We start from the raw sequence: 13478 nt of genomic DNA on the forward strand, positions 1-13478 counted from the left end.
CATAATTTGAACTAGATCCACTGTTATTAGCAGTCGGAGAACCCGTTAAAAAATTCATAACCAAATTCACTTGAGCAGAGGTAGCGAGATCGACACGGGGTAACGCGGGGAGATCATCCCAGTCCGCCGCGTCTGAATCAAAATCCATCGCACAGGCAGCAGCTCAGAAAACACGCACCTTCACACTAGACGACTAACACGCGACCGTTTCAGCAACGTGGACAAATTGCCAGGATGCAACGGCAAATATTTTTCGTCTTCGCTATGTTGTAAAGACGTGGTAAAAGTTACCACGACCACTTTGCAACCTCTCGGACCAGTTTGCAACGTTTTTGCTACGTCATGTGCTACTTGGAATCTGTGTGTGTGCATATATATGCAAGGTGATATGTTTTGTGATTTAAACTATAGTTATATAATATTTTTATTTTTCTTTCTATTGCTTTTGTTAAAAATTTATTATATTTTTACTTACTAGTAAATTGTTTTTAATGCATCATTCCAAAGTTTTCTGTATCATTCCAAAGTTTCCTTATGTTGATATCTACGATGTCATAAGCATAATTCATAAATAAATAAAATTATTGATATAATAATCAGTTTCTATGCTAAAATTTAAAATTCATTTAATATTCCTGTTGAATTGTTTAATATTCCTATTGAATTTAAATCAAAAAAATTAAATATTTTTTTTTGTACGTAAAATAGAGTAAATATGGTTGAAAATTTTTCTGTACGTTTTTATGTTTATTTTTGTTTGTATTGCGTTGCCTATTAGTTTACATTGCTTTATTATTTATTTTATATCATTCTTTTTCGATTATTTTGTTTATTTTATTATATATTGTGTTTAATTTTTAATTTGTGAACATCTATTTTATTTTATTTGTTTAATTGGTTTTTTATCCAATAATATTTTTTAATCTGTGTAAATAATTTGATGAGATCTGGTGACTGGCTATGTAAGTCTATCAAGCCTTGGTAACATTTTGGAAATTTTTGGAAAACACATTTTCGAGGATCCAGGACTGGCATTTCCAGAATGTCATTCTTCCCAATTTACCTCCTTTGAGCTCACCCAAGTTGGAAGTTGCAATTTAGTTCCGTCATTCTGTAAATTGAATTATTAAGTACATAGTAATTTAACCTTCGATCAGTGAGCGATTTTATTTTCCATGATAATCGTCCTGTGTTATACCATGTGTACGAGAACTGTTAAAGCTACTTTTAATTTATTTAGTTAGTTAGTTTAATTAATTATTTAATTTAATTTTGATAAAATAAAATGAACTGAAGCTATAATCTGAGTTTTTTGTAAAACCCTTGTTTATGTACTCTGTGTTAATTTTTATGAAGTCTTTAGAAATCAGTTTTGATATTGATTATATTGTATTTTATACAGCAGATATACAAAATTCTAAGTTAACCTTTTTTTTAGAACTCGAAAAACATGTTCTCTCACTGTTAGAACTGAAGGTGAGAAGGATGCAGTTGTGGAAGGATTTTTACCAGGCACATACAGTGTTTTCAACTTAGATAAGAAAGTTTCAAAATTCTTCATATGGAGAATTTCAGAAAAACTTTCGGTAATATAAATCACTATTATTATGTTATTTTATTTTCTACTCTCTCTGTCAATTTCTGCTTTGAACAGGCAAAATAATGTTTTACAAGTATAATTAATATATTATGAATAAGTGAAACACTACTTTTGCAATAATGCTTCATTCTTTATAACTTATAATATTAATATTTATAATATCATACAAATATAATAATATTTTACTGCAATTAATACTTCATGTAACTGCTATATGTACTGAAATAAGTTGGGTAATCTATGAATGTAAATTATGGGGACTTCTGTTAAAGTTTCCAGTTTCCGATGTAGTTTTGTCTGCAAAAAAAGCTATAAACGTCACGATTTATGGAAAGAAATTATTGAGATTTGCCCAGTAATTATATCTATGGAGAACCGTGCAGTAAAATAATAATAAGACAGTAAAACAAAATAATAATAACCTTGTGATAGATTAAAGATGCTGACTAAAAATAATAACTAAATTGCTTAGTTTGAAATAAAGAAACATGAAATATGATATTTTCTTTAAAATTAATAAGCAACCAAGCAGTTATACTTCCGAAATGAATAAAACTGAAGCGAAAAAAATTATTATGCTATAGAAAGAAAAATTTCAAACTTTATAAATGCATGAAAGGAAGAGTTGATAGAATGACAAAATTTATAATTATTAGTTTCAAAAACAGAGCTCACTCAGAAGAAGCATGTTTAAAAAATTTGTTACTTCGTGTTTGAAAAGGTTGAAGTTTAATTCCTGTAATACTAATAAACTATATATTAGGGAAACATTAAGAATTTTCTAAAATTAAAAAATACTTTTCAAATGATTTTGTTTCTTTATCTTGGTGATTTCTGCAGATTTCGCAGTAACATGTTTTAAGTTGTCTCCATGGCATAACAAAAGGTATTTCTCCTGCCTTCTTGGCATGTCTTCGTGGTGTGGTGGTCTGCACGCTGGGCGCGTATTCCAGAGGTCCGTGTTTCGATTCCCGGCAAAGGCGTTGCATATTTTTCAATCTTTCTTGCTTCCAAAAAATAACCTAATGTCTCTACAGTGGCGCCTGAACTAAAAAGGGTGTTGGATGATGATTCTCCACGCGCAGGATTTGGCGACTAGGCCCCCTAAAAACTCCAGTCACCATTTAAAAAAGGATGTATATAAGGTATTTCTCCCGCCTTCTTGGTGTGGTGGTATTCCAGAGGTCCGCAGTTCGATTCCTGGCGAAGGCGTTGCTACTTTTTCATATCTCCTACTTCGAAATAATTTAATGTCTCTACAAATTAAATTCTTTTATGGGCAGTTATATTGGAAATATATATTCGAAATATGAGTTTTGCTTGTCTTGAAATAGTCTGAATTTTCCTTTTAGGTCTGTCCTTTTATGTCTGTAGCAATTGTTTATCGACCCAATTGCATTGTTTTTATCCTTTTGCTCTGAATGAGGTTCAGTTATCATGCAGAGCAAAAGGAGAAAATGATCCGAATAATGACTCTGCCTCTTAAACTAGAAGTGATACTTAGCAGGTTCACTTTTCTACGTATGTACAATCGAAAATTTCTAGAACAGTTAAGCAAATTAAAAAAAAAAAAAAAAAAAAAAAAAAAAAAAAAAAAAAAAAAAAAAAAAAAAGAGGGGAAAAAAAAAAGAAAATTTTACAAAAGCTAATAAAAAATTTGAAATTCATCACTCAAAAATATTTGTCTTAGGACTAAAATAGGAATTTTAATTCATAGCATACAGATTGCCTAATAATGGAGATACAATTTAATTTACAGCATAGGCGGAGAGACACACTCAAAACATTTAAGTAATTCATTAGCATGCACTTGTACTTCATTTGTCACACGCTGAATAACGATTTCAAACATACAATTTCTTGTCAGATGCAGAATTTTCTATTCTGGCTTGCGTAGGACAGCATCTCTCAGTCTCTTCATACAAATAATATCTTTCACATATCCTCATAGGAAAGATCGAAAAGGGTCACTGAATGATCTTGGCGAAGGAAGGAATTAATCTATGTCTTCCAATCTATCTTCCCTGAAAAACGATCAAAAACCGAAACAATGATGCTCCAGTGAGGTGATGTACAGTGTGGGGGGGGGGGTCTTTACAACATTTTTGGCCCTTGGACATTATGTTATGCACAGGGCAAACCAGTGTGCTGATACAACAACCACTCACAGAAATGAAATGTAAATGGATCAACATGGGATCCAGGACCAGTGCCCAGCGGTCCATGCGTTAAGATAGCCGTGGTGGTATGATGCCCTATTGCAAAATGACGTTGGACTGAGTTCTTCAAGTTGTGAGATTTCAGAAGTTTCCAACCTATCTGTCTAATTGAATTATCCTTTTAGGATAGGAAAATAAAGAAAGAAAATGGTTAGTGATACGATTATGCATAAAAGCCTGTCACATATTTATTCTCGTGTAGTGTCTTAACACTTCATGGCGTCAGGACCGACGCTAGGGTCTCACGGCGCAATCTTCTGCTGCTCGATGCTTCCATAAATTCTAAAACATTTGCAGCTCCTAAATTCTGCTGGCCGATGTGTGCGTTAAATTCTAAAAATTTTGTCATCTGTACATTCTTTTGCTCTATGCTTCACTTAATTCTAAAATTTTTGCGGCCCCTAAATTCTGCCGCCAGGTGTGGTCGCACGGGTTGCACCGAACCTGTAAATTTAGAAACAGAAAAACAAATTGAAAAAAACCTGGCAAAAATACAAATGAAGTAACTCAATGTATGCTGTGAAAATTAAGTGCTCATATAACCCAGAGAATGAATGCCCAAGCAAATGAAAAACCGTAAAGTTACTGTTAAACTATAATAAAATTAAAAATACATGAAAAGTAAAAGAAAGAAGGAAATCACAATTTATACTCAATATAGTGCTGCCATCTATTGTCAAAGAGATCAACTAACTAGAGGATATTTAAATCAGTAGGTTACATTAAATTAAATTAAAAAATAAACATACTTATTATTGAAATAGCGAAAATATTTATGTGAGCTAAATAAATGAAGTATAATTTCACTACGTAACTGATAATATGCAGCCTTTTGTTATCTAGTTTGTGTCGTATTTTATGACTGTAGATGCAATAACAATGTGAAGAGTGCAAAATAAAGTCTTTTTAAGGTATACGCGAATGAAATAGACAGACATATTCAATATTAATAAGTTTGGTGCATAATTTTTTCAATTTAGAAATTTTTTAATAATACTATCTTTTAAATTATTAACTGAGTGTTTAAATTCAGAGTAATATTTTAATATAGAAATGTGTGAGGTAGAATTCTAATGACGTGCAAACTAAAGATATCTTTTTCATTTCATACGTAAAATTATTTTTAATAATTTCAAATTTAGGTCCAAAAGTTGAGCTTTAAGAGGATTACAGTTTGTCTGCGTTAATTTCACATAATTCGGGAAAAACAGCAATCAGCAACAATGAAGCCTTCATTTCTAACTATGATAATTAAATAAAAAATGTGTCTATATGCAAAATTATTAGCTGCATCTAAGCAGAGCCGTGGCTAGTGTTTTCAGCGTAGCTAGGTAATTGCTTATACTTATTTAATCTCTCTCTCTCATTACACTATATGATGAATTTGTCTTCTCTTAGTTTACTAACTATTTTATAAATTTTAAATGAAAATTTATTTCATAAACACTTTTTTATTTTTTTCCTTCTTTTTAGTTCCAGTTTCATGTTGTCAATCAAATTATTTAATTGATAAATAGTTCAATTTACTACCTTAGAATGAAATATATTATTTCTAACGTTAGATAAACATTTCTAAATAAATAAATAAATAAAATCAATATCACAGAAATCTGTATGGAAGCAAGAACAACAGTGTGAAGCATACTGACATAATAACTGGAAATATGCTTCTAAGAGAATGACGTGACTCCCGAGGAAGAATCGAATTTCTGTCTTTGGTTTTTAAAAGTCACGCTGCGGTAGAATTTTAAAAAGATGTAGAAAATCGTCTAATTAACATCTTTTTTATCACTCTTATTAAAAAAAAAAAAAAAAAAAAAAGTAAAGAACTTTTTTTAATCTGTGAACATTTCGAAACTTTATAAAATGCATTTTTTAGAAGTTGAAAGTTTAAAATAGATGCCAAATTGTTGAACAAAAATCCAATCGCCAAAAAATTAGAAATGATGTTAAAAATTTCTTAGAAATTTAATTTATAAGACTTCCCCCCCCCCCTTTGTTCGTTGGAGCAAAAGGTAAAATTATGAGATTTTTAGTTAGTAAGTTAAACGAAGATATGTGGAGTAAATCGTTTCAATTTTAAATTAAAAAAAAAAAAAAAAAACTTACCTAATTTTGAAAAAATGATGTCTGTACATATTGACACCCACAAACAGCAAAATTTGAGCTCGATTAGCTTACCAGGAAATAATTTTAAAACTGATGATAAAGTTTTTGACCATAGCTGCAAACACCATGAGTTAAATAAAAGCTTATAAAAAGTTGCTTCACTCCGCCGTTCATTCACAGGTTCACTATTTAAAATATTAAGAAGAGGCGTATGGAAGAATAGGTAATTATATTCTGTTTAAAGTTAATTCAAATTAATGGACATTGAATATTAGAATTTGACTACCTAATTATGTTTTTTTTTTTTTTTTTTTTTTTTTTTTTTTTTTTTTAAGTAAATAATTGCCGTATCTTACTCACATACAACAGCTTAAAGATAAATTTAATTACATTAAAATGGTGATAAAATTTAGTTTTCATGTGAATTGTGTGAATAAAATGAAGCAAATTTTTTATATTTATAATGCTTGGATTGCAGTAATTCTGTTACGATGTTCTTTTAATTTAATATGCATAAAATAGTGCATGAATTTGTAATTTCTGTATTTTTTTAACAGCTACCAGATAGGGTCAAGCACTTTCACTTTGATGGATGCATAGAGGATGTAGAGTTTGGTAGAACTCCTGTTGGACTCTGAGATTTTGGATACGCCGAAAATAATTTTGCAGTATGTGCAGATAGGGATCAGCTTGTTATATTACAGCCTTCAAATGGACTTCCTTTTAGTGGAGATGGATACATTATTTTGCCCAGAAACAAGCACCAGTTCGGGACAGAAACAAATATTAAAATGCAGTTTAAAACATATGCAAAAGAGTAATTGATCTTCTTGATAGGAAAAAAATGTTAGTGGTTATTATTATTATTTATTTAAATATTTAGTGAAAAATAATGAAACTAAAATTTTTATTATTTATTTAAATTTTTAGTGTTATTATTTGTAAAATGAAATGATTTTATAGTAGTAATAGTTATTAGTTAATTTTGAATGGTTGCTTTACTTATTGCTATACATTGCTTTACTTATTATTATGATTCTTATTTGATACTATAGTCATGTCCTTAAAATTTGCTTAATAATAGCTGGATTAGTTAAACAAATGTAACAGTTTGAGCCTCAGTTAAGTACCTAAGTATATCATGAATACCCAAAATGTATGAATGGACTAGTCTATTTATCACTTATTACTATAAAATAAACTGAAATCAATTATGAAACCTTTATTTCTCGTTTCTGAATCATATTACTAAGTTTCAGAGTGGGCAAATTAAAGTAGTTTAATAAAGCAGCCCACACGATAAGGTATAACAATTTTTAGGTAAGTTACTGAGCTACTGCCATTTTGCGTGAGTGCATTAGATTTGGATGATCAAATCCGGCAGTGAATCACTTTACTCCAGTTCCTGAAAGGGAAGTTCTAACTCTTAACAGTTCACGACGGGATCTTGTTGGAAGCGAGCGAGGAACAGAGATCTGGCATTCATTCACGAAATGATTCACATTACTGTGTACGTTTATGCCTGATAGGCGAAAAAAGAACGGGATTTGAAAGAGTGACAGAAAATTTCGATTTCAGCTTTAGGTGAGAAAAGAATGCTTATCCTCCCATGTTTAATTGTTATCATTTCCAAACGTTTTTAAAAATTTTTATTGTAGACTTTTATTTTTAATTCCGCGAAGAAAGGCGGTATTAAACTAAAACTTCAATAGCGCAACAGCAATTAATTATCCATGGACTGCAGTACCGTGATGTCTGCTTTCTTGACCCTGGACAAGTGGTCAGCTTGTCGCAGGACCCCCTGTGTCCCCAAGCGAGCTTGGTACGTATTTTATAGACCCATTCAATGGACGAAAGGGTGAGTCCCCTTGCCCAGCCCGGGAATTGAACTCCGGACTTGTGGTGTTATTGCGCGACACACTAGCCAATGCGCCACAGGGCCTCGAAGGAGGTATTAGGGAATCTGAAATCTGCAGCTGAAAGAAATCAGTTCAGGAAGTTAGTGTTTGAATGAGTCAATTCTTCGTGGTATACCATGCCGCATGAATATTTCTTCAATGAGGGTTATAGCGCCCTCACGTGCTGTAGTTTGAGTAAGAGGAAATTATTCAACCCATCGCGTAGCACAGTCTTCGACAATGGAGATCCATTTTTTTCCAGTGTCAGTCTGTGGCAGTAGTCCAAACAAGTTTAAATTCGATGTTTTATGAAAGGTGTTGCTTCTCCTCCTGGCTGGAAGATGATCTCAAAAGGCTGAGAATAGACACTGGTTCTTAGCAGTCCAGTTGGCTTTTGATTGGTAGCCTTGTAGTGGTTGCCCTCAAGACAGCTTTTCACATAATCAGACATGCACTTTTTCATACAAGTCCGATAGTAATGTCTGGCAATTTTTGGAATGTTCCTTCCTCTCAATAATGTCCAGCCATCGGGTCATAATGGTGCTTTCGCATGATGGATTCACGCTCGGCAGTTAGAATGACTAACTGGGCCTCTTCTGAATCAGAGTCGTATCAGTAGAGAACACCTTGATTCATTAAAAATCCCCGTTCAGTCCAGTTAGTACATTCTTCAGTTTTCTGAGTGGATTAAAACCTTTGTATAATCTTTTTGAAATTTTCATCTTTAAGTTGGGATTCGCGCATGACTTTTGGTTCTCTTGTGGGCATGTACACTACAGATATATTTGAAATCTCGAAAGGTGAAACTTTATGTTCAGAGCTTGGGGGGGGAACAGCATCTCAGCGATGACGTTTGCCTTTCCAGTGATGTATTGTATTTTCAGGCTGAAAGACTGAATTTCAGGTGCCCATCTAGCAAATCGTCAGGTTGCAGACTTAAGGTTCAAAAGCCATTTTAATGGTTTACGATCAGATGCTACAATTAATTCTGATCCTTCGACGTAACCACTGAATTTCTTCAGGGCCTAGACGACAGCGAGAGCTTCTTGTTTAGTCGTCGAATAGTGTAGCTCAGCTGGAGGAAAGCAATCGGCTGGAATATTCTATAGGGTGCTCTTTTGACTTTGAAGTAAAACGGCTCTAAAAGCATAATTGCTTGCATCGGTTCGAAGAGTATAAGGTTGAGTTCCACTTGCTTGTTTCAACACGGAAGGTGGTAAGAGGCGGTATTTTAGAGTTTCAAGTGCTTTTTGCTGAGTGAAACCCCATTTCCATAGAACTTTCTTCTTCATTAGATCACTAACGGGTCGTGATATTTCTATGAAGTTTTGTATATTCCGTCTCATCTAAGAACATATTTGAAGGAAGGATTGCAGTTCTTTGACGTTTTTGAGAGGTGGAATTCTGTGGAGAGAGGAAACTTTTCCTGGATCATTCTTTTTTTGTGCGATCCAAAATCCCAAATATTTGACACGAGATGTTGCAAAGTGGGCCTTCTCTCTGTTTGCGTGACGTTTGAAGAGCAAAAGTCTTTCGAAAATAGCTTGGAGATTAGAAACGTATTTCTCCAATGATTCTGACAAAACGATTATGTCTTCCAGACAGGTGAGGGTAGGATGTCCTCAAGTCCATTGGGAAAACTGTCTATCAATCTCTTAAATGTTGCTGGGGCATTCCGAAGAACAAAGGGCATTCGTAAGAATCGATATGTTCCGAAGGGACACACAAATGCTGGCTTGTCTTAATCATCAGTATGGACCTTGACTTGGTGATAACTTGCCCGAACATTAAGGGTCGACATGACCAGTAGGTTTTGCGTCATGTAACAGATTATCCATACTCGGGATTGGGTAGGAGTGCTGAATTGTGATCGCGTTCAATTTCCTGTAATCTATGCAGAGGCGTACTGTTCTATTAGGTTTCTGTATTAAAAGAACTTGGTATGCATAAGGTGATTAGCATTCTTCAATTATTCCTTTGGACAAGAGCTACTCAATTTCTTACTTTAAGATTTCTTTCTTGGCAGGATTCATCTTATATGGTGGTACATCTACTGGGGAATGAATTCCAGTTTAAATTCGGTGTTTTATGAAAGGTGCTGCTTTTACCCCTGGTTGGAAAGATAGTTATTGACTCAATAATTCATTGAATTATGATCCTTTGACAGTGGAGTAGCGAGCATAACTGGCGCCCGGGTCAAAATACCTTTTTGGCGCCCCTTCCCCGAAAAAAACACAGTGATATGATGAAAATCTTGTTTGGAGACCATTTGTCGCCCCTCTGCGAGCGGCGCCCGGGGCATCATACCCCCTTTGCCCGCCCCCTCGCTACGCCACTGTCCTTTGATGAGACGATAGATGTTGTTCCTCACCTTCTCTTAACAGTACAGTGTCAACTTCCGCCGCACATTCGGTTCACTCATTGGGTTCAAAATCATCACCAATAAACTTAAACTTCTATTTCGCGTTATCGAGGTAAAACCGCCAATGATTTAGTAGGTCTAAAACAATTCCAGCGCTTCTAAGAAAATCCGATCCTAAAAGTGTCTTGTAACCCTTTGCTGTGAAGAAGCGCAAATAAAGTTATGCAGAATGATCTTCCTTCAGTGTGACCGTCTACCTGGATCATGTGGACCTCTTTGTCCCTTTAAATTCCGTCGGCAAGAGGGACCTTCATAGTAGTTTTCTTAAATTATGTTCCTTGCTCTTTCAAAAGATTATATGATGTTCCTTTCCTATAATGTGACTAGCGCCAGTGTCAGTGCTGACAGTTCCAGTAAACCGTTGATTTTTTACCCTTAAAAGTGTCGTGTGAGGTGTCTCCACAGACAGTGTATGTAAGGTTATAGCTCTGAAGTCAGTTAATAATTTTTTCTTAAAGAAGGAGAGCAGGTTGGAAACTTAGCCTTAACGACGCCTGATTTTCCACAATCATAACAAATAACAATTGGTCGATTTTCTCTCACGCCAGAATTCTTTGTCTCTGAGTTTTAAAAAATGTGAGGGTTATTTTTATAATTTTTGGGACCACTACTTTGAGAAGGTTTTGGAGTCTCCTAACTGACGTTTCTACTTCCCATACTTTTAGCTTCTTCATATTATCAGCGAATTAAATAGGATCAGTTCATTCTGACCAGTGATCCATAAAATGTTCTGTATAATCAAGAGGGAACCGTTTAGTAATTTGGTCCGATACCCTCAAATCCTTTAACTTCTCAAAAGTGTTGACTTTTAATTCGCCGATTTAGCCATCAAAGAAATTTCTCAAATTGAAGTAAAAAAATCTCGCCATGTGCTATCAGGACTTTTGCGGTGCTGTGAAAATAACTGTCGGAACTTTTCAGCACTTAATTTAAAATGCTTTAAGAGAATTTTTTGATGTTGTCAAAATCTTGTGCATCACCAGCAGATTCCTTTGCAATTAGTTTTGCAACGCCATTAGGTAACACCTAAGAGATACACTACCGATTTCCCTTGAGGTATGTTTCAAAAGTTTTAGTTGCCTTTCAAATAAATTGAGAAAAAGGAGAAAACTTATGTCATCAGTTTTGGGATTAAAGTGAGGAATTAAAGTTTGTAGTTGTAACTTAGTGATATCCGTATGGGTGAATTTTAAAGCAGGTACAGAATTATGATTAGCACCTGAACTAGCTTCTTGCACTTTCAATTTTTCAAGCTCGTGCTTGCGTTCTTCTATCTTTTTCCTTTCGTTATATTCGCGTTCCTCTATTTCTTTTCAGTCCGCAACGATGCTAAAAAATAGGTCTTTTGTGAACTATCCTTAATATCAACTACTGTCATTTGTTTAGTAACCTTCACACGAAATTCGTGTGTTAGAATACACATATCTTGTTTCCGCCCTTTAGCAAAAAACGACATCGTGACGAGTTTCACTTACGATAAATTTTTCGAGGGGGGGACACTTTATTATGGTACTAAATAGAAGGTAGTAATAAGGCCACCTTACCAGGAAAGATATGTAAAATCTGCATCCGGAAAAGTCATTGTACGGAAGAATGTCATTGACGAACGAGGATTACTTTATTCAAAGTTTTATTCATTTGTAGGAACTGGATTTTCCAACTGGTGTGGATGCATGTTCCGGTTCTGAAAGAGAAACCGAGCAAAGGCCAAGTGAAAATTCTTAAAATTAAACATTAACGTTGAATCGTCAGTGATGGGGGGTTGTGTAGGATGGGTTCATAAATGACTCTTTTATAGTGTAACAATAATTTATTAACAGGTTTAAGTTACGCAGGACATCACGTATAATTTTAAGAATATTATAGAGCAAGAGTCTGATACAACCCAACAGGTTCATCCCCTGGCCATTACTGAAGTCTTAAGTCACCAGAGGGCATCTTCGTTATTAGAGTAAGTCCACCATTGTTTATATTTGCAGCAAAGTTTATATTAAAGGATTGGTTACGCATGTTAATTAAAATAAACGCTATAAACACATTTCTACTTTGCTGAAATTTTTTTCATTGAACGTTTTTATTCATGCTTGTAAAAGAGTAACACTGAGAGCGAAAACATTGCCATGATTGCTTGGCCATACATTCGAGAGGTAACAAAAAGAGAGTTCTTAAGCAGAGTAAATTACCGTGAGAAATAGGAAGAAAAGTTATATAATTTGAATTCTTATAGGTGCACAGTTTCGAAAAATTAAAGAATTATTCTCTGTATCCTAGAGCGCCATCTAAATGGCATCTTGCCTCTCCACCTCGAGACAGAAACTTCGTACACTTTTAATAAAGCACACTTAAAAGCTGTATAAACTAAGTGAGCTTGATAATAGTGATTCATTTTGAACTAAAATCATATCTTCAGTTTGAACAAACTGAAGATAAGTTTTTTGCACTCGGAGGAACTAGTTCATATTCACGTCAAGCTCGCATCAAAGTAAGCATCAGTCACGACATGCTGGAATTGTCATACGAAACTGAATTGAGAAAGAATTTTTTTAAAACTGGACAGCGTATTCAAAGAATTCATAACAATATTTCAACAGTTTCAAGTTTTTGATATGTCCTTTTTACTGTGTAGAAACTTTTGAATGAAAAGTACGAATAGAGATTAAATTATGATCGCAATAACGAAGAATTTCTCATTGACAGAGACATAAATCCAGATTTTTATTTCTATTATTGCTTGGAAAGACGAAATAGAGAGATGGAAGCACGGTCGCGTTTAACTTTTGCAACGTATTCTAAAATATAATGTCTAAAACGTATTTAAGCTGAAAAACAAATATTAAAGATATTAATTAACATAAAAATGAGAGCAACGTGCAGAAATTTGCAGTCCTGTAGTTTCGAAGATTAACTGAACGTACTTCTTCAGCTGCAGGAGTCAAAATGATGACAGAGACACTGCTATTATCGAGATGGCATACATTTCTCTCATTATTTTGACTCCTATACAGAGGCGTAGCTAGTGTTTTTAGCGCCCGGGGACAACTGAAGATTTTGCGCCCCCTTTCTGTGGGCCAAGAATGAAAAACATTTTATTCTAAAATTTTGTAACATCAATTTGCCGCCCCCTGAATGCTGCGCCCGGGGACAGATTCCCCCCTTGCCCCGCCCTAGCTACGCTACTGCTCCTATATCCGAAGAAGATTTTGTTTAACCTTCGTATTGCAAATTTCTGC

At 34.2% G+C, this 13478-nt stretch overlaps 1 long non-coding RNA gene across 1 annotated transcript in view; it reads left to right on the plus strand.

The window, feature by feature from the left end:
- Positions 1 to 7141, plus strand: part of LOC146992747 (uncharacterized) — a 28335-nt gene extending 21194 nt beyond the window's left edge. The window contains exons 2-3 of the long non-coding RNA XR_015039100.1: positions 1439 to 1586; positions 6486 to 7141. This is a non-coding gene — a long non-coding RNA (uncharacterized LOC146992747). The remainder of the gene's footprint in view (positions 1 to 1438; positions 1587 to 6485) is intronic.
- The last annotated feature ends 6337 nt before the right edge of the window (positions 7142 to 13478 follow it).

Source organism: Stegodyphus dumicola, chromosome X2 (assembly GCF_044657685.1).
Source record: "Stegodyphus dumicola isolate Sdum_Otavi_A_Nest chromosome X2, ASM4465768v1".
Taxonomy (NCBI): Eukaryota; Metazoa; Arthropoda; class Arachnida; order Araneae; family Eresidae; genus Stegodyphus; species Stegodyphus dumicola.